The following is a 22,871-nucleotide window of genomic DNA, read 5'->3' on the forward strand; positions in this document are numbered from 1 at the left end:
GAGTGCTATGGAAAACATTCATGTAAATCAAGCCTTTGATCACTTCTCCGATAATTTTCTTAGGGAAAACTGTTAGAGGTAGAACTACCATGTCAAAAGATGTGCACATTTTAAGACCCTTCAGATATATTGTTAAATTTATTCTCACCATCAATGTATGAGGGTTCCCATTTTAAGTGGTATTACCACTTAAAAATAAGTTCAGTTATTTGCAAAAAAATTCCCAATTCTCCTTACTTTTTAGTATGAAAGAGATTAGTTATTCAACAGATAGTACTGGGAAGTCTGAGAGTAACTTGGAGGTAAAAATCAAGTTACAGCTTCACCATGTCCCATACACCAATATACAATTTATTTGGATTAAAAAAGTTTTAAGGAAATTGAGAAAAACGAGAACAAAATATACATAAATTCTTAACTTAGTAAGAATGGAAAAGAATTATCTAGGCATAAAAACACAGAAGGAATTACAAAGAAAACAGAATTAAAAGCAAAATTAAATGGCTAAAATTTGCATCACATCTGAACATAAGAAGAAGCATATCTGTGGTGGATTTAAGAAGATCATGAACACTTTGAGACTTCTCCTATTGAAAGACGAGGTCTATATCCCCTGCCCTTGAATCTAGGTGGAGTCTGAGATTGCTTTCACAGGGTGAAAGTGACACTGGGCCATCTTCAGAGCAAGTGAAAGACTGGTAACTTCTACTTCCTCTCTCAGGGAACATTCTCTACAGGAGCCCTAAAGCTGTCACGTAAGATGTCTGACTCCCCTGAGAACTTCTCAGGGAGTGAGAAGTGCCTGGAGAGACCACAGAGAAGTATTTCAGGTAATAGTTTCAACTGAGCCCAGCCTTCAGCCATCTTCACCAAGGGGTCAGACCTGTGTGCAAGTCATTCTGGACCCTACAAAGCAGCCAAGCCGTCAGCTGAATATCACTGAATGACCTCAGTCAATGCTGCATGGAACCAAGAACCACCCAGCTGAGCTCCTCTCAAATTCCTGACCCCAGCATCATGAGATTTGTAAAATAGTTGTTTTAAGCCACTAAGTTTTAGGGACAATTTGCTATTTAGGAGGAGATAACTGGGACAATATCATTAATTAATCCATTGTTTTACAAGTATATATAATACTATCTGTACACCTGGGCTCTGGTGATTTAAAAACCATTTTTAAAAATTAGAAATATATTTAAAATTAATAGCTGCTTTTTAGTTTGTCAATTTCCTTATAGTCAGTTTGTTTAAAGAAGGTAACTTCTGGACTGAAATGAAATATTCCTTGAAATAAGTCACGCCTTAGAGACATACATGGTAAGGAATTTTGAGTCTGGATGAGGGTTGTGCTTGAAATCAGAAGAAGTTTCAGTCCCCAGCCTTCCCACTTACAAGCTATGTAGCCTGAAAAATGCATTTAACCTACCTGTGGATTCTTGCAATGCCTATGAAAAATATTAAGTTTAGTTTTCTGATCTACTAACCTTTCCAATTAGTTCTGATAGTTTTTCAGTTGATTCCCTTCAACTTTTTTTAGTATCAACTTTCATCTCCAATTAACTTCTCTCATTGAAGCCAGTGATCCTTAAAAATGCAAATCTGATCAGAACCATCCCCTACTTGAAACTTTGAATAGCTTCTCATTGCCCCCATAAAGTTCCATCCATGGCCTTAAAGGCGTTGTATAATTTGACTCAAGCTCTTTCTTTCTGCACTGCAGTCATACTAGCCTTTTTCAGAAGTGTGCTATGCTTTAACCCATCTTAAAGCCTTTGCACATGCTGTTTCCTCTCTGGGGCCTTCTTTTCTCTACTCTTGACCTAGTTAACTGATAATCATTTTTAAGTCTCAGACTACACTTTATTTCCCCTGGTAGGCTTTTCCCAAACCCCTACTGGGATTCAGGTAACCTGAGATTTTGTTTTCAGGAAACTGTCTGACACCCCTCCTCATCGTCTGGCCCCAAGCCATAGTTAGCTGTAGAGAGCATGGACCACTGTCTGTCTGGGCTGCAGATGTACTCAGTCATTACTAAAAGACTGAATAGTTGAATGAATGGAAAAGAACAAAAGCAGTTTGTGGACTATAAAATGCTATATGTATTTTAAAAATCAAAATGTTAGAAATAATAGTGCCCTTCTCTGTACATCTCAGCTCATTTCTTAAAAGAAAGACCTTTTATAATGTAGCCGTCTAATCTACTTTCCTCAGCACCAACAAAAAGGAAAGTTAGTAGTAAATTAGTTTTCCTATAATTCCAACTCACAGGGAAATCTCCTGTCATTAATTCTGTACTAGTCATTTGATCCTTAATCAAATACTATCTGTACAACTTCTGTATTACTGACCTATTTCATTACTACAGTTTTATTATGTAATGTTTTTAATGTCTATACTAAACTAGAATAGAAACTCCAGGCGGGCAGAGACTTGCTTTTTATTCCGTATGATACCGGTTCCAACACTCCAACCAGGGAAAATATTTCATTGCTCTTCTATGACATAAGAAAAAGAAATTTATTCATTTTTTCTGACAATAAATACTCATCTCAAATCAATTCATTTAAACACCTTTTCTTTCTGAAATTAAGATTATGTAGATGGGAGGGGAAAGTTATGCCCTCAACTAACAAAAATAAAAATGTGAAAATCTATGTCAATCTAATTTTTAATTTTGTTTTATATATTTTCACATAATCTCAAAATCTGGGAGCTAGTGCCACACACACACACACACACAATTCAAAAATATTTCTTGATCAATGACTATGTGAGAAAAATTGTACTTTTGACTCCTTTAATTCACTAGTTACTTTTTGCATGAGCCGAAGTAGTGATATTCTTCCAAGAAGCATCTCATATTTGCTGTGTGCATTTTATGGTCCTGGATGAACATAGGTGGGAAAACAGGCAAAATACAAACTTTGGGTGATTCACTAAGGCAATTTTGGGACTGCCCATGAGTCATTAAATTGTGACATTTTTTGGCCACGCCCTGCGGCATGTGGGATCTTAGCTCCTCAACCAGGGATCGAACCTGTACCCCCTGAAGTGTAAGGGCAGAGACTTAACCACTGAACCACCAGAGAAGTCCCTAAATTGTGACTTTTTGAAATCAAATGTTCAATACAGATTGCCTGTATCAAACCACCCCACCATCCTTCTACTCCCAGTTTTGCAGAAGAGAAAGCTGGACCCTGAAGACCTAACACAGCTAAATGTAGCAAAAACAGGTTAGAAACCAGGGCTTCTCCTGTTTCTCTTAAGTTCTAACTTGTTTAGTAAAGAGATGAACTGGACTTGGCTCTGCACACGCGTGCACACTGCGTGAATCTCACGGGGCAAACAGAGGGTTGTCCTGCTCACAGACACTGCAGGGAAATTACCCCTGATATTTTCTAGAGCCCGAAGGGCTGAAGGCACAAGATGCTCAGAATCTCACTTTCCCCAGAATGTGTTTTTCAGTGCACAGACCCTCTCCTTTTTTACTTTCCATTTAACAGATGATCTCTCATTATTAATGCATGATTCTAAACAAAAGTAAGAAAGCTATAGTCAAAATTCTCAAATGCTGCCCAGTTTCTTCATTGCTTTCTCAACTGTATCTAAACCCAATGTTTTGTCTTTTAACTAGTTCAGTGAAGAAGAAATCTGAAAGGGACACTCATTTCAAAAGCCACAGCAGAGAACTTGACATGGCTGACAATCTTATTTTAGTTATAAGAAAGTCTTGGTTGCTTTATGTGTGGTTCACACTTAATAAAGACTAAGTTTTTCCTCAATACACACTTAGTAAATTCTACTGTATGCCCATGCTCGTTAATAAAGGATGCACAACCATTTTTTTTTTTTTTTTTTTTAGATTACATACATATGTGTTAGCATACGGTGCTGGGATGAAGTGAGAGATTGGTATGGAGCTATATATACTACCAAATGTAAAATAGATAGCTAGTGGGAAGCAGCCGCATAGCACAGGGAGATCAGCTCGGTGCTTTGTGACCACCTAGTGGGGTGGGATAGGGAGGGTGGGAGGGAGACGCAAGAGGGAAGAGATATGGGGATATATGTATATGTATAGCTGATTCACTTTGTTATAAAGCAGAAACTAACACACCATTGTAAAGCAATTACACTCCAATAAAGATGTTAAATAAATAAATAAAGGATGCACAAGAGTGCACGCACACACACACATATGCATATGCTTATATATGTGCATATATGAATAGTAGGTCCATGGCTACAGTCTTGTTGGAATAATCTAGAAGTGACTACTGATAAGAAAATCTTGATATAAATAATATTAGAATTAAAATAGCATACAATTTTATGCCATGATTAACTGCATTTCTAGCAATATTTGAGGCAAAATAAAGATGATAACCACAAGAAAGAATCTGTACAGTCTCAAGAAGCTTATAATTTCTTCTAATTCAATATTATTTGTAATATTGTATTATCATATCAATGTGGTGTTTTAGTCAGTTTCATTTAATATAGTTTTCATATTATTAAATCTAGCTTAAATTATAATATCAATAAAATTTGCTTATTTATATCAAGCAAATAAAAAGTTATGTGTTGTAACTAAGCTAGATGTGTTCATTTAGGAGTTTGAGCCTTTAAAATGGGCAATTCCTATTTTTTAAAGAAAACATAAAACTATTTCATCAATAAAATTATCCAGTGGATTTCAGCTGTTTGGATTTTTAGGTTCAGAAATTATACTGGAAATGTAAATCTATAGATAGTTGGGGAATGAAAAATAAAGCAGGCTGTATATGGTTATTTCCAAATATGTAAATATTTAAATGATTTTTTAATATTTTCATTATATAGTATGACTTTGCATAGACATAGCCAAGGAGTTTTTTCTTCATACACACTGTTTATATAGTGTTTACTAAGTTCCCTGAATTGAATTGATTTTGCCTTATTCTATCTTTATAAATGTGCAGAAATTATATTAACTACATGTAAATATATTTCCAAGAGTCCCAGCACCTAACTGTAGGAGTTCTTTCATCCAGCAAATATTTATTCTGTGCATGCTATGGCCAAGCACTGGGATATAGTAGTAAGAAAAACAGAGCTTCCTTCCCAGATAAAGTTTGCAGTCTAGTGGAGGAGAGAAGCATTAGTCAGATAATTACAGAAATACATGTAATATTGCAACAATGATACATGTTGTGATGAAGAGGTTTGTGGTGTTAAGGAAGCTTACATTAGCAGGATCTGACCTTGTCAAGGAGATCAGGGAAGTCTTTTCTAAAAGATCCTTGAATTGAGTTGTGAAGAAAATAGAGAGTTCTCGGGAGAAGAAATACAATATGCAAAAGTCCTGGATATGCCGATCTAGTAAAGCTGGGGCAGAGAGAGGGCACAGGGTAATCTTTGTTTAACAGGTTGTCGAAGAGATGTATTTGGACAAAACCATGCAGCCCATTTGAGGAATTTTACTTTTACCCTAAAAGAACCGTGAAGCACTGAAGGTTTTAAGTAATGGGATGGAGAATCAGATTCATTTGATAAACATCACTCTGACTTCCAAATGGGAAGTAAAGTGGAGAGAGACCAGAGTAAATATTGGTAGACCAATTAGTTGGCTATGCAATAAAAAAAATATAATGTTCATTGTAGATACAGAAAAGTGGTTATACTTAAAAAAGAATAACTAAAAGTTTTTATTTTAGATCATGCTAGTGTAACTGCTATCAGACCTGTCTTTCTGAAGTAAGCAAGTATAAAGTTGGACAAAATATATGATGCAACGGTTTTCAGGTATTAAATAGCAGACAGAACTGGAGGGAAGGGAAAGTGGTGAAGCAAGCCTTGTAAAGGATGCAGCTCTCTGAATGGGGACACTTTCTTAGTGAGGGAGGCAGAGCTCAAATAGGGCAGGAGTCACCCTGAACTGAGAGAGAGACTGGAATTTCAGGCTGTTGAAGGGGCTGGAATTTGTAGGACAGGATATCTGAGTAAAGGGAGTTGTGCTAAATTGAATGTACTTAATGTCACTGAACTCTTAGGCATATTTTACCACAATAAAAAAATAATACTGTTTCAGAAGGGAAGAAAGAAAGAAAGAAAGAAAGAAAAAGACCACAATAAAAAAATAATACTGTTTCAGAAGGGAAGAAAGAAAGAAAGAAAGAAAAAGAGAATTGTGCAAAGGTTGGGGAAAGGTCATTAAAGTCTGCACTGGGAGTTCACTCTGAGCCCTGAGATCCAGGCTAAGCTGTATATGAATGGGGAAAGACTCTGCAAGGTCTAACAGAGAGTGACAGCTGTGGGATTGAGAGCCAAATGGTGATATCAAGGTTGTACAATGCCAGGAGACATCTGAGGTCCAGTTCAGCTGGGGAAGTGACACCTAATGATCCTCTCATGCATTTGGTTGAAGCCCCCCAAGAGCCCCATTTTAGGAATGAGGATATTGCCTCACCCAAGGGCTAAAGTCAAAACCAAAAGAAATTCACCTTAACAAAAAAATAAAACCAAGATTGACAGGTTCACAAAAAGCTGCTAGTAATTTGTCTTCCAGAGGAAACCTGAACACCAATTAAAAGAAGCAAACATAATACAGAATTCCTACAGCATATTATCTAAAATGTATAACATAGAATAAAAAAAAAATTCTAGGTTTGCAGGAAAACATGGCCCACAATCAAGAAATAGAATCTGAGATATCTCAGGTTTTGGAATTAGTAGGCAAAGACGTTAAAAGAGTTATAAATATATTCCAAGACTTAAAGGAAAAGATTGTTACAGTGAGTGAAGAAAAAAGGAAATCTTAACATAGACATGGAAATGATAAAAAGAGAACCAAATGGAAAAATCTAGCTGAAAAATATAACTTCTGAAATTTAATAAAAAACAAAACAAAACAAAACACCTAAAGGGCATAACAGCAATATGAAGACAGCAAAAGAGTCAGTGTATTTAAAGATCGATAAATACATATTATCTGTTCTGAAGAACACAGAGAAAGAAGTATCAAAAAATATAAAAAACAGAGACTCAGTTACCTGTGGGACAATATGCAGAAGTCTAACATATATGCATTTTGAATTCCAGAGGCAAAGGAGAGATGGGACAGGAAAAAAACTTTAAAGAAAAGTAGCTGAAATTTTCCAAAATTTTTAAGATAATACAAAGAGAATCATTTAGGCATGTTATAATATTATATTATAAAACTGCCAAAAACCAAAAATATAACAAAAATGGTATAAGCTTACACCTTAAGATGCTAGAAAAAGAACAATAATTAAACTCAAAGTATGTAGAACAGGGAAATAAAGACAGCAGATGTCAATGAAGTAAGAAATAAACAAAGAGAAAATTAACAAAGAAAGAAACTTGTTCTTTGTAAAGAGCAGTGAATTGATGAATAACCACTATTGAGAATGAAGGATATATTATAGACATTTGAAGAATAATTTTAAATATTTTGAATAATCAATACATTTGACAACTTAGATTAAATGAACAAATTCCTTTAAAAATACAACTAATCAAAACTGACACAAAAAGAAATAGAAAATGCAAATTGCCCTATGTCTATTAATGACATTGTATTTCATCATCGAAAACATTTTCACAAAGAAATTTCAAGGTTCAGATGGCTTCATTGGTGAATCCTATCAAATATTTGAGAAGGAATTTATATCAACTCTACACATATTCTTTTAGAAAATAGAAAAGAAAGAGTGAACACGTCCCAACTCATTTTATGAGGTCAAATAACCCTAATACTCAAATCCTAATAAAGTTATTATTTCAAGAAAAATAAATTACAGACCAATGTCTCTCATGAATATAGATGCAAAAAAGAATGAACTGCTGACATCTGCAAATCTATCAAGCTCAAAAACATCCTGTTGCGTGAAAGAGACAAGACAAAAATATATATTCTATAATCCTTTTCATAAAGAGCTCAAGAAAAGGCAAAATGAAATCTAAAGTGGTTTCTTATGGGGTGGGGAAAGGGTTGGAGATTGGCCAGGAAGAGGCATAAGAATATTTTCTGGGATGCTGGAAATACTCTATATCTTGATTGAGGTGATGATTATAAAAATATATAGGTATAGAGATGACAGATAGATGGATAGATAGATGGTAGAGTTAGAATAAAAAATTCATCGTCATACACTTAAGATTTGTGCATTTCTCTGTATGTATATTTGACCTCAGTTTTTTAAAAAAGCTATCTAGAAGACAAAACAATTAGGGATTTATGGCCAATTACATATGGCGAGTGTGCAGACAAATGCAGTTTGATTGAGGAGAGATATTCAGGAAGAAAAATAAAATTCGAGGAAAACTTTTTCCTGCCTTAAAACTTTTTCCTGCTTGAATTTCTCTACCTGGCACTATGTAGAAAAGAGAAGGGATACAGAAAAAAAAAAGAAAAGAAAAAAGATATGGTCTTAAAGGAGTTTAAAACCAGTAAATGAGTCAGAAACATATAATCCTGATGTACGCAACTGTAAGACATTTATCCTATAATTGAAATATAACAGCAACCTACAGGAAATGGAATAGGTTGTTGATATCCTGTGTTGTCAAATATACTGTTTTGGAAGCTTTTGGTGAAGTCCATCCACAGTGGATTGCTCTCACTTTTAATCTGCACATACTGCACTTTTTTGGCAAATAAGGACATGCATATGGAGAAATGATTATTGCAAAAGAAGGGAACACTAAAGGAACAAAGGGATGAACATAGCATGGGAAAGCATTGCTTTATAATTCTACTACATATTGATTGATTGAACTGGTATTTTTCAAGCTCTGTCATAACTGCATTATAAAGCCGTCACCGCACAGGATATTGATGAATACTCTACAATATGCAAATAAGTAAGAGAGAGAACTTTTCACAAAGTTTTGGTTAATGAGAATGACGTGAGTCCCAGAGAGAGGGAAAAAGGAGAGAGGTCAGCCTTGGCATTCATTCAGAAGAAAGCCACGTCCCCCCTGCTGTGCTTTGGAAGTTGTGATCAGTTACAGGAGTTTTCTGCCAGTGCCCCACTTAGTGTGTGGCAGGGATCCACACACTGCCCGCCAGCTAATTGGAGGAGGACACACAGACTCTAGTTTAAAGAAAATTAACAATTTTATTCCATAAAAATCTACTGATGAGGTGAATTAGCATGAACACGTTTGCATTCATGACAGGTTGTAGTTTCCTTCAAAGAATAAATAAAACAGGTAGTCAGGGATGACATAACTAGTATCCCATCAATATTGGTAGAGACATGATAGGGTAATATCATTTACTAGCCATTTTTGTGTATCTTAGGTGAGGTGAAATACAATAGAAGTTTTTAAGAATGTAAATTAAGTCAATGAACTTACCTCTATACCCCCAAATATTGTTCTTTTTAAGCTGAAATTGTTTTAGAACAGTAGACCTAGATGCAGAAATTAAGATACACATCTGTATTTCTCTATCATTATAAATAATGCTGTTTAATCTTCCTTCTTTATCTCTTCAAGTTTTTGTTGCATTAATTTGGAATTTTAGACGTGGATTTTAATCATTAATTTTATAGCCTACGTATTCTTCAGGAATTACTTTGACATTTGCGTTGTTTTATGACTAATATGAATGGAACCCCAAGTAGATATGCTCTGCATTGGCACTGGTTATTACACATTTTATAGTTCCATTGCTCAGCACTATTTTTTTAAACTAACTCTTCCCCATTTTTAAGTTCCTTTGTATGACTTATTCCTCAGCCTCCTACAGTTTTCCTTTGAGAGATTGTTTTTTCCAGAAAAATTTGAGAACAGTATATTTTTATTTGTCCCTTTCCTGTTTGAGAATCTTTCTATTGCTTTTGCATGTAAGTGAAAAATGAACAGGATGTAGAATTCTTTGGTGGAATTTGGGGAAGTGTGTTCCAAGCATTTTTGGTTAATTTAGTGCAAGGACAAATCGGATACCAAGGAGAATTTTTTTACTTTTGCAGGAAACATGTTTTAAGTGTTATTCTATTTTTTTCTTGCCTGAATATGTACAGATATGTTTTTCTTTATCTTTTAAATTCAAACATTCCACCAGTTTAAAAAATATATATGTATAGATCTTTTTCATTGGTTTTCTCTAATCCTTAGTAAGTACTTTCAATAGAATTTATTTATTCATCCAACAAACATTTATTGAGTACTTTTTATGTGCGAGCTACTGTTCTAAACTCTAAGAACAATAATGAAGAGAACAAACAAAAAATCCTGTCTTCATGAAGCATACACTCCAGCAGGAGAGAAATAAAACTAAACAAGTATTAAAAATTGCTATTTTTGTAAGTCAAAAAATGCATTAACGTCAGTTATTTCATATGGCTCAACATATTGAATTTATAGTAGATAAGATGGTGGGAAGGGCTGAGGAGACTATTAAAGCCAGGTAAGGGGTTTGGGGGTACCTGGTAGAAAGGGTGGTTATAATTCTCTCATCATTAATGGATCTCTGTGTTCTGATGATGCACCTCAAACCCATAACATGGCTGACATGCTCTCACCTGCCTTAACTCTGCCTATTTTTTCCGCCTTATCTCAAGTCATTTTATACTTCTGCTCCAGCCATACCATTCATCTTACTCTCCCCCTGAGTACACCTATTCTTCCTCTCCTAGTCAGATGTCTCCAACTACTTTAAAGGTTAGTCTTCCACTTACATCTTTTTTTCTATTTCAAATCCTGCTCTGGTCATACGCCCTAGTTCCACTTAACTCAGTTTCATACACTATCCCCCTTGCCTGAGTTGTACCTTGCAAATCAATTGGGAACCTCATTTCCTCCCGTTCTGAGAACTGTTCTTACTGGGTTTTGTCCCTCTAGTAATCAGCCTCATGCCCTAATGGTTCTCAGTCCTGACTGCAGATTTTATTCATTTAGAAGCTTTTTAAGATGATCAGTCTCTGGTCTCATCCTGATGAATTGAGTCAGGATTTCTAGAAGCAGAGTCCCAGTATCAATATTACTTAAAAACTATCCCAGGTGATGATAATTTCCTTAAAGCTTCGAAGAACTTTATAAAATCTTGATGCCTGAGCTTCACCCCCCCCCCCCAGAGATCTGATCTTATCAGTTTTGGGGTCCTGACTGGGCATTGGAATGTTTTAATGTTCCCTAGGTGATTCTTCGGGGCATCCAAGGTGAGAACAACCGGTTTGAGTGTTTTTGTTGTAGCCATAACTTATAACAGGATCCAGGAGAACATACAGAAAAAGAAGTTATTGATTTGGCAGTGGACGGGAGAGTGGAGAGACTTGAAATACAGATGGGGAAAGTAATAATAATAACAAGTTAAGTGGAAAGCACATAGTGTCAAGTACTTTTCTAAGCATTTTGCATATATTCAGTCATTGATTCCTTACAATAATGTTATTCTGCTATCCAATTTAGACAAGAAGACTGAGAACAAATATATCAAGTATCTTGCCCAAGATCACACGTCTAGTAAGTGACAAGAGTCAAGATTTAAACCCAGCCTTGGTCCAGAATTTACTGTCTCAATCACTAGTCTAGACTACCTTGCCTCTAAGTGGCCTGGAATAGCTCCAAGGCAATTTTTACATAACACTAAAAACATTCTTTTTTTATTGATGTTGACATATGTCAGATTAAAATAGAAATAAAACAGCATTTATAATTACCTTTCTTTGTTTGGTTTGTACCCAAGATAATCCAACAACACAGCTGAACTCCATGTTCTAACCTGAAAAGGACTCTGAAAATGTAATCAAGTCCAGAAGTGACACTGTTTAAGACTGTGTTTTCCAAAAGTGTCCTGGAAGACAGTAAAGGGGGCCCATGAGACATTTTCAGTATTTTTAAAATCCTAATGTAAATTGTATAAGTACCTGTTTCATTTTGAGTCAACCCAGGTCAAATTTTCTTTTGGCAGGAATTTACAATTAAGAATATTAAAACTGGCATCTCCACTAACCTAGAACTCTGATTATCAAATGTGAGCATATTCAGTTATCTGAAAATAGAAAAATGACTTAGTTATTATTGGCTGGTTCAGTAGATACAATCTTACACAACACTGAGTACACAGAAGAAATAATAAAAGGTTCATTCACGAAAAGAACTAGACAGCAATGATACGTGAATTTCCTACTAAGGACAGAACACATTAATGACAAAGCTATTCACAGACTCTGCTCTTCTCATTTCTATCCTAGTTATTTATTTATTTTTTTCCATTTAGACATTAGGGGTATTATAGGAGAGTTAGCAAAAATGGTCTTCTAAGAACTCCTTAGAATACTTTCATTTATAAAGGACAGAAAATGGAGCTCCATCTTGCTTAACCAAGAAGTAAATGTGATGGCTCAGGCCATGAAGATGTTCAAGGTTGTGTAGCTATGGCTGAGTCTAGGACATACGCACCCACAAGCACTCTTTCTTCCTCTGGATTTGCTATCTCCTGTTTTGGGGTTACTCTCGGGCAGATTTCCTAACATGGTGGGAAAAAGCCCCACTAGCCACATTCAGACCGATTGCTAGGGAAGAAAAAAGCATACTTCTTTCATGAGAGCTCCAGATTTCAGGAGATTTCAGGAGAACATGGATGGGGCAAGCCTGAGTCATAAACCCACGTTCAGAGCCTGGGAGTAGAGGCAGCCCTACTTGATTCAAGGAGAGACATTTTCCCAAAAAGATGCTAGGTTGGCCTACAGGATATGTCTATTAACAGGGAAACTATTGTTTACTACATGATCTTAAAAGACCTTCAATATCAAGGTTGATCTAACTCTTTTCACTTAACATTATATTCTGTGAAAGTTTTCCTGTTTATCAGAATCATATAGAAGCTCAAGTGGAAGGAAATTATATAGTTGAACCATAAAGGTTTATACTTCTTGAGACATATTACTGCAGTTAATTCTAAGTACATTTTTTCCGGTCTTTAATTTTAGGAAATGTATTATAGTCTTTAAAAAAAAAACCTTGAAGTGTAACAAACTGCTTTTGCATTTCATATTATGATCTGGGCATTTATTCCTCTCTGTAAAATAAAGAATAAACCTTGAGATTCAATTTTGGTCTGTATTGATCACTCTGAGGTCATTATCCTATGAAGATTCAAACTACTGCTTTAGCAACCAGGATATTCAAGACAATCATTTTCATCCTGGGTTAAGACAAGGTGGGTTAAATCTCATTTAATATTCTAGTAACATTTTCAAAGCAAAGACCAGGAACCATGTTGGATTTCATGTTTCAGTAAGCCAAATTTAAAAAATAGAGATTTAAACCTAACAATGAGAATTTCTCAATACTTCTCATTCTTCTGATTTTCTTGAAAATGCGCCTCCCCTGTTTGCACGGTGTCTTTAACCTTCAAACTGTCCTTTCTGTAACAGCCCTACTCCTTTAGAAGATACATGTTTACTTAGAGAAATCTAATTTGTGTTTTGTTAATGTGTGCTGTCTCTACTTGCTATATTACATTAAACGAGAAATAGAGTTACCAAAAATCATCTCACTTGAAATCATTCATAAGCTATCAACAAGGGAATCCATATACCAAATTCCTTTTTGCTTTATAACCATCTCCGGCACTAACTTGACCTTTACCTAAACAGGACTATAATTGCAGTTAAGATTACATAATTTACAATAACAACAAAAATTACTTTGTAGGAACTGCTACTGGGCACGAATGTCTCACAGCCATTAAGAGTATCATTCATCTCGAGAAGAAAATTATTCTTATCCACATCGACATTTTTAACATAAACTGTAGTACTCTCCATTGGCACCTTTTTACGTACCCATTAATCTCAATAGGAAAGCCTCAGTCTCACCCACCTAGTCTCTGAAGTTTGGATGTCACTACTGTGTACAATAAAAATTGTATATTCATGAACTCCATTTGTTTTATGTCCTTCTCTCTGTCAAACCCTCCCAAGCAGCATATGCTTTGCTCTGTGGAGAATAAAATCAAATTTGTCTGTCTTGTCATATTGTCATCAAAGTGATAGTATCACAATTAGATTAACATTTTGTGAAAGAGCTGAAGGGAGGGAAATGTAATAGGAACACATTATAATAAAATCCACTTAACCCTTTCAGTCACAAAATCCCTTTTTCTCTAGCACCCGGAGGCAAAGAAGGCAATCAGACTCTAAAATAAGTGACACTGTCAAATTATTATGATCTATGTTGGAATCAAATAGGTCAGTTACTAGGCCTGCGAGGTACATTTTCATTTGAAAGGACCATTAAGATTTCGTGACAACAACAATCTTAAGAAGTAAGACACTTCCTGGGGTTCTTTAAACTAATCAGTTTGGGATTAAGTCAGCAAGAATTGGTCAGAGTGGTTGGTGACACTATTTGACCCTTAATATATTCTCACTCATTGAAGTCTTAGGTTCCAACTCAAGGAAAATGTCATATCCTGTATTGGCTTTTTCCTAGGAAATTTATTGAATTAAAATTCCTGTGGACAGCATAGAAATTTTATTTCCATTATTCTGATAGCTTAAAAAGACTCTGAGGTTCAAACAGCAATTTTTGTGAGCCGGAAGTGAGGCAGGAACAAGAATATATGGCTGAAATTGGATAACAATTCTAGTGTCAGTTATTCTTCAGACAAGTTTCTTCTCTTTCCCATTGTGTGGAGAACAATAGAACTCACCTGTGCAAGAAAGGCAGTTCAGATGGAACCTACAGCTAGTCCTTTCCTTTGCAGGAAAAACAGTGAGCTGTCTTCACACCAGGCTGCCTTCACTAAAGGCTTCCTGGAGGGGCAGGAAAATTCATCATCCCACTGCCCGCAATGGTGTTGGGTGAGAGTTTTCGAGTGCCTGGGGCTGCCATGGTCCTCATGACCTGCACTGATGTTGGAGCATGGTGACTTCTTTGTGACCTTTTTCCAGGGAGGAGGCATATTTAGAGGGTTAAGAGTCACAGGTTTTGGAGTACAGTCATATCCCAGCCAGCCTCTGACATAACCTTTCCTCATCCTTGAGCCATTTCTTGCCTGCAAATTTTTTTTTCCTTTTTGTTTTTAATTGGGGCATAGTTGCTTTACAATGTTGTGTTAGTTTCTGCTTTACAGTGAAGTGAATCAGCTATACGTATACATATATCCCCTCTTTTTTGGATTTCCTTCCCATTTAGGTCACCACAGAGCATTGAGTAGAGTTCCCTGTGCTATACAGCAGGTTCTCATTAGTTATCTATTTTATACACAGTAGTGTATATATGTCAGTCCCAATCTCCCAATTCATCCCACTCCCCCCTTCCCCCTCTGGTGTCCACAGTCTTTAAAAAGTAATCTAGCACTAAATCATGTACTATGTGGTATTGTTCTCTCATTAATTTGTATCAGTCAATCTTGCCTACCTCTCCAGCATCATTTCCTACAATTTCCCAGACAACACTACAGGTCACACTATTTCCCTTATCTTGACGGTTTCCTCTTTCACACACCTCTTATCCCTTCACACACGCCTCTTCTTAGAATGCCCTCACATTCACTTGTCTTCAAGACAGCTCAAGTGTCACATCCTAAAGGAAATGTTGTATAAAACCCACATTTGGACCTTCATGGCCCCTGTCATAATTTCCCCATAAAATTGTAATGATGACCCATATTTCCTCAGGCTTTAAGAAATCCAAAACAATAGTTTACATCTATTTCTTTATCTCTAATATACAGGTCATTACCCAGCTCATAGAAAGTACTCATCAAACCAAAAGAAAGAAAGAATGAGTTCATGAAGAGCATCAAAACATTTATGAAAGACAGTGATGGTCCCTAGCATGCCAGATATTCACAGAGGAAAAGTCATGTGCGATGGAAATTTGTTTCATGTTTGGAATGGAGTTGTTTACTTATATCGGAAGACTACATGGTGTACCTTGACTTGAGCAACACATGTGACAAGAACTCTTATCATTTTATTCCTGTAAGAAGGAGGATATGGAGATAGGGCTGGTCCAATCAAATGGATTTGTCACTGGCAAAACAAGTAAACTCGAGTAATTTTGATTATTGTTTCCGAGAAACAATTGGGCCAACCCAATAGGAGCACGTGTAGTGGTGTGTGGAGTTTGGTCTTGGTTTTGAGTTTGTCATTATCTTAAATCAATGTATTGAATAGTAGTAATAATAATACTTTAAATGTTGAGAGTTTACTGTAAACTTTTCATGCATTAATTCACTCAAGACTCAGAAGAACCCTTTGGATTAGATATTATTATAATCCCCATTTTATAGATAAGGAAACTGGGTCACAGTATGCCTAATGATATTCTGATCATATCTTGAGATGACATAAAGCTGAAATAAGGAGTTATCTATTGGATCATAAAAGCAGGCTTTCAACAGAGCTCAGTAGACTGGAATAATGGATGAAAAATTCAATTACTATGGTATGGGGAGTCTTTGACAGAAGTTTGTTTGTGGGAAAAAAAAAGGGCTTTTATTAAAGGTTTACAAAAGATTCCAAATAATGGTGGTATTAGGAAAAATTTCGTAAGTTCATTTAGGCTCTTATTAAGTCCTCTGCCAATAAGAGTTAGGTAAATTTCCAATATCACTCCTTCTTGGAGATGGAACTCAATAATTTGACACCAGATGCATCAGACATTTCTGCACAAGGAATTACTGAAGCCAATCCAAGTGCTATTACAACATTTCATTACCATATTCCAGGATAACCTGCCAATTTCACCCCTTGTCCTTCAACTTTGTCATTTATCATCCTTAATGATGCCGTTTCCCAGTCTTGGAAGGAGCAGCTGTTAGGTATCTATAGGATCCCCTCATCAGTTAATTCTTCTCAGGTGGTATCTCCTCACTCAAAGTGTGTTAGGTAATGAAGGCAATTTACAGATATCTGAGTTCAATGCCACTTTAGCATCATCATTTAAATCATTTAGACAGGAGTATTTGGAACCTTCAGGCACATTTTGCACGGAAATTTGTAGCAATTCTCTACTTCATTTTTCCTGAGTAGAAATGTCTACAAAATAAGCAATTTATAATAAATTGCACACCTGTTATCTCAGTCATTTCTTAGAATATGATCATTTTTACACATCCCTCCACACCTTCATATCTAGTGAGGCCTCCAGAAACCTTATGACAACACAGAGGTAAACTTATACCTCACAACTAATTTTAGGCATTAGGCAGATCTGAAAGTAGTGGTCTCAAGGTGTTCTCAAGGGTAGTGGTAAAACAGCCAAAACATGGAACATGGTTCTCTTAGAACCACTCTTCAAATCTATTTGGAGGAATAGAACAAAATGATAAATTGTTGCTTTGGTTTTCAAATGATTTAGTATTTATAAAATATGTCTATAATTTCTTTTAAATGCAATTTATTGTTATATTTCTGAATAAAAAGGTTAACTAAGTCTTTAAATGATTTTAGAAATAATACTCTACATTTTAAAAAATCTTTCCAACTCTGTGGCCTATAGCAAAATTGCTTCACTAAGAACGAAATGAAACATCCATCTAAATGGATGATATTGTCCGCTTTTCACTCACCCCCAAAATTTATCAAAGGGGATTCTAATATCTGTTGTAAGCCACAGCACCCTATATCAATTATAATATCTAAATAATGCTTAATTTAGATATAATAGCTATAACATCTAAAGGATATAGGTATTTATACAGATATATATTTACAGATATAAATACACCCATAGGATTATTTGTTTCTTCTCATAATTTTCTTCATAAGTTGTGATTTTCAAGGAGTTTATCCATTTCATCTAAGTTGACTAATTTATGGGCATAAAATTACTCATACTACTCCAATATTAAAATTTTACATCTGTACAGACAGTACTTCTTAAATGGCTCTGTGAGGACTTTTGCCAACTTTTTCTCAGTCAAGTAACTATTTAACTGGTGAAAATTACGTTTAAAAAATGTTTAAAATGTCTGGAAATTGATCTAAGAACATGTAGTAAACAGAGAAATATTATTCAGGAAAATCTCCTACATATCAGTAAGAACAAGAGTCTAGTGCATTTGAGCCCTGAGCTGCTCCTAACCTCCCTTTCCCCAGCTCTATGTTATGGAAGCCTTCTTCATCATTCAGCCTGTGGCTTTGGTTTTACCCTGAGAGGAGCAGGGCACCAGTGTTTCTCATCTCTCCCTCCTGCCTCCCAGCTCTGTGTTGTAGAAGTCCTATTCTGGGTAGGCATAGCCCAGAGAACTGGGCTCCCTTTCCTCACCCAGCTCTTAGAGCAGAATCTCTACGCTAGTTTCAGCATGCCAATCAGTTATTGGGGCCTGATGTACCCCTGCCCCATATCCCCCACCACAGCATGCTTGTAGGCCAGAGAGTCTGTGCTGGGAGGGCAAGCCTAGAAGATCAGAAGCTAGTATTCCCCTCTCCGGTGTCTGTAGGGGTGTCACTCCAGGAGAATTAGGCTACTGTCCCCTCCTAGCTGTGGTGCAGTGACCCTAAGGTCCTGCCCAGGGAGGAGAGATAGACTATAAAGATGGCAAGCTCCAGAGCTCCACCTGAGAGGACTGACTAGGGGCATTTGTCTAGGGGCAATTGTTGTCAAAGACAATGGAGAATGTGGTGAAGAGCGATTAAGAGGAGTCTTCTAGCTCTGTGAAACAAGAAACATCACAGTGCAGCCAGAAATGGAAGAGAAATAGCCAAGAAGAGCTCTCTTGGGATCACAGTTAACTCTGGTCAGGAAGCCTATGTGCACATGCTAGGCTGCACCCTTATAGGACAAATCATTGAAGGACATGAGCAGACTTGAAAGTATTTTCTAAGCCACACACAGATCTGCAAAGGGTAGAAGCCTAACTGGATCAAGGGACTTCAGTGCAACCACTGACCAACTGCTGGATAAACAAGGAGCTACTTAAACTCAGGGGCAACAATAGGCTACTCTGACCCAGGGACATTAGAAATTCAGGCTTAAAAATAAATCGCACTCATCCATGGTAGCCTGGAAGATTGGATGCATGCTCAAGGCTGTACTCTCTCAGAAATGACCAGAGAGAGCACCTCTGAGCTATTAGCTTCTGGATGAACAAAAGGCATAGTCAATGAACTCCCTGAACTATGACAGCAGTGTCCATGACACATGCATCCAATGGTAAAGAGTGAAAATATAACAGGCTGAGGGAGCCTAAGCATAAACTTTGACCAATAAATGACTTATGTTGACCTGAGGTGACCTCTAGATAGTTAAAGATTAAGTAAGGAGGAAAAGTCTGAGTAAGGACATCATAGGCTGAACACTGTAGGGAAAATAGACACTGTAGGGAAAATAACCAGCCCCAGAAGGACAGGATCAGTATCTGGAGTTGTTACATACATTAAATAAAATGTCCAGTTTCAGCAAAAAAAAAAAAGTGAGACATAAAAAGAATCAGGAAAGTGTGATTCATATCAACATTGGTTTATTGATAGTAACAAATGTACTTACTAAAGTCTGGTGTTAATAGAGAGGAAACAGAGTGTAGGAACTCACTGTCTTTACAATTTCTCTGTAAATCTTAAAATGTTCTAAAGTAACGGTAACTAAAAACAAAACAAAACAAATGGAATTATAAAGTTGAAAAGTACAATAAGCAAAATGAAAAATTCACTAGAGGGCTTCAACAGTAGATTTGAGTTGGTAGAAGAATCAATGAACTTGTAGATCAATAGAGATTATACAGGCTGAAAAACAGAAACAAAAAAGAATGAAGAGAAATGAACAGAGCCTCACAGAATTATAGTACACCATTAAGTGTACAAAGAAGTACCAGAAGAGAAAGAAAAGGAGACATAAAAAATTTTAGAAAAATAATGCTTGGCAAGCCACTTAGATAGCCTCATCCACCACAGGGCAGACAGCAGAAGCAAGAAGAACTACAATCCTGCAGCCTGTGGAAAGAAAACCACATTCACAGAAAGATAGACAAAATGAAATGGTAGAAGACTATGTACCAGATGAAGGAACAAGATAAAACCCCAGAAAAACAATTAAATGAAGTGGAGATAGACAACCTTCCAGAAAAAGAATTCAGAATAATGATAGTGAAGATGATCCAGGACCTCAGAAAAAGAATGGAGGCAAAGATTGAGAAGATGCAAGAAATGTTTAATAAAGACCTAGAAGAATTAAAGAACAGGCACATAGAAGAATTACAGAACAAACAAACAGAGATGAACAATACAGTAACTGAAATGAAAAATACACTAGAAGGAATCAATAGCAGAATAACTGAGGCAGAAGAATGGATAAGTGACCTGGAAGACAGAATGGTGGAATTCACTGCTACGGAAAATATGAACAGACCAGTCACAAGCACTGAAATTGAAACTGTGATTAAAATCTTCCAATGAACAAAAGTCCAAGACCAAATGGTTTCACAGGTGAATTCCATCAAACATTTAGAGAAGAGCTAACACCCATCCTTCTCAAACTCTTCCAAAAAATTGCTGAGGAAGGAACACTCCCAAACTCATTCTATGAGGCCACCATCATGCTGATACCAAAACCAGACAAAGATACCACCAAAAAAAGAAAATTACAGACCAATATCACTGATGAATATAGACGCAAAAATCCTCAACAAAATACTAGCAAACAGAATCCAAAAACACATTAAAAGGATCATACACCATGATCAAGTGGGATTTATCTCAGGGACGCAAGGATTCTTCAACATATGCAAATCAATCAATGTGATACACCATATTAACAAACTGAAGAATAAAAACCATATGATCATCTCAATAGATGCAGAAAAAGCTTTTGACAAAATTCAACACCCATTTATGATGAAAACTCTCCAGAAAGTGGGCATAGAGGGAACCTACCTCAACATAATAAAGGCCATATATGACAAACCCACAGCAAACATCATTCTCAACGGTGAAAAACTGAAAGCATTTCCTCTAAGATCAGGAACGAGACAAGGATGTCCACTCTCACCACTATTATTCAACATAGTTTTGGAAGTTTTAGCCACAGCAATCACAGAAGAAAAAGAAATAAAAGGAATCCAAATTGGAAAAGAAGAAGTAAAGCTGTCACTGTTTGCAGATGACATGATAGTATACATAGAGAATCCGAAAGATGCCACCAGAAAACTACTAGAGGTAATTAATGAATTTGGTAAAGTAGCAGGATACAAAATTAATGCACAGAAATCTCTTGCATTCCTATACACTAAGGATGAAAAATCTGAAAGAGAAATAAAGGAAACACTCCCATTTACCATTGCAACAAAAACAATAAAATACCTAGGAATAAACCTACCTAAGGAGGTAAAAGACCTGTACTCAGAAAACTATAAGACACTGATGAAAGAAATCAAAGATGACACAGACAGATGGAGAGATAAACCATGTTCTTGGATTGGAAGAATCAATATTGTGAAAATGACTATTCTACCCAAAGGAATCCACAGATTCAATGCAATCCCTATCAAATTATCAATGGCATTTTTTACAGAACTAGAATAAAAAATCTTAAAATTTGTATGGAGACACAAAAGACCCCAAATAGCCAAAGAAATCTTGAGGGAAAAAACGGAGCTGGAGGAATCAGACTCCCTGACTTCAGACTATACTACAAAGCTACAGTAATCAAGACAATATGGTACTGGCACAAAAACAGAAATATAGATCACTAGGACAGGATAGAAAGCCCAGAGATAAACCCACGCACCTATGGTCAACTAATCTTGACAAAGGAGGCAAGGATATACAATGGAGAAAAGACAGCCTCTTCAATAAGTGGTGCTGGGAAAACTGGACAGCTACATGTAAAAGAATGAAATTAGAACACTCCCTAACACCATACACAAAAATAAACTCAAAATGGATTAAAGATCTAAATGTAAGACCAGACACTGTAAAACTCTTAGAGGAAAACATAGGAAGAACACTCTTTGACATAAATCACAGCAAGATCTTTTTTGACCCACCTCCTAGAGTAATGGAAGTAAAAACAAAAATAAACAAAGGGGACCTAATGAAACTTAAAAGCTTTTGCACAGCAAAGGAAACTATAAACAAGATGAAAAGACAACCCTCGGAATGGGAGAAAATATTTGCAAATGAATCAACGGACAAAGGATTAATCTCCAAAATATATAAACAGCTCATGCAGCTCAATATTAAAAAAACAAACAACCCAATTAAAAAATGGGCAGAAGACCTAAATAGACATTTCTTCTAAGAAGACATACAGATGGCCAAGAGGCACATGAAAAGCTGCTCAACATCACTAACTATTAGAGGAATGCAAATCAAAACTACAATGAGGTATCACCTCACACTGGTTAGAATGGGCATCGTCAGAAAATCTACAAACAACAAATGCTGGAGAGGGTGTGGAGAAAAGGGAACCCTCTTGTGCTGCTGGTGGGAATGTAAATTGATACAGTCACTATGGAGAACTTTATAGTGGTTCCTTAAAAAACTAAAACTATAATTACCATATGACCCAGCAATCCCACTCCTGGGCATATACCCAGAGAAAACCATAATTCAAAAAGACACATGCACCCCAATGTTCATTGCAGCACTATTTACAATAGCCAGGTCATGGAAGCGACCTAAATGCCCACTGACAGACGAATGGATAAAGAAGATGTGGTACATATACAATGGAATATTACTCAACCATAAAAAGGAATGAAATTGGGTCATTTGTAGAGACGTGGATGGACCTAGAGACTGTCATACAGAGTAAAGTAAGTCAGAAGGAGAAAAACAAATATATGTGGAATCTAGAAAAATGGTACAGATGAACCAGTTTGCAAGGCAAAAATAGAGACACAGATGTAGAGAACAAACATATGGACACCAAGGGGTAAAGCAGGGGGTGGTGGTGTTGGTGGTGGT

This window comes from Eubalaena glacialis, chromosome 3, assembly GCF_028564815.1.
Source record: "Eubalaena glacialis isolate mEubGla1 chromosome 3, mEubGla1.1.hap2.+ XY, whole genome shotgun sequence".
Lineage (NCBI taxonomy): Eukaryota > Metazoa > Chordata > Mammalia > Artiodactyla > Balaenidae > Eubalaena > Eubalaena glacialis.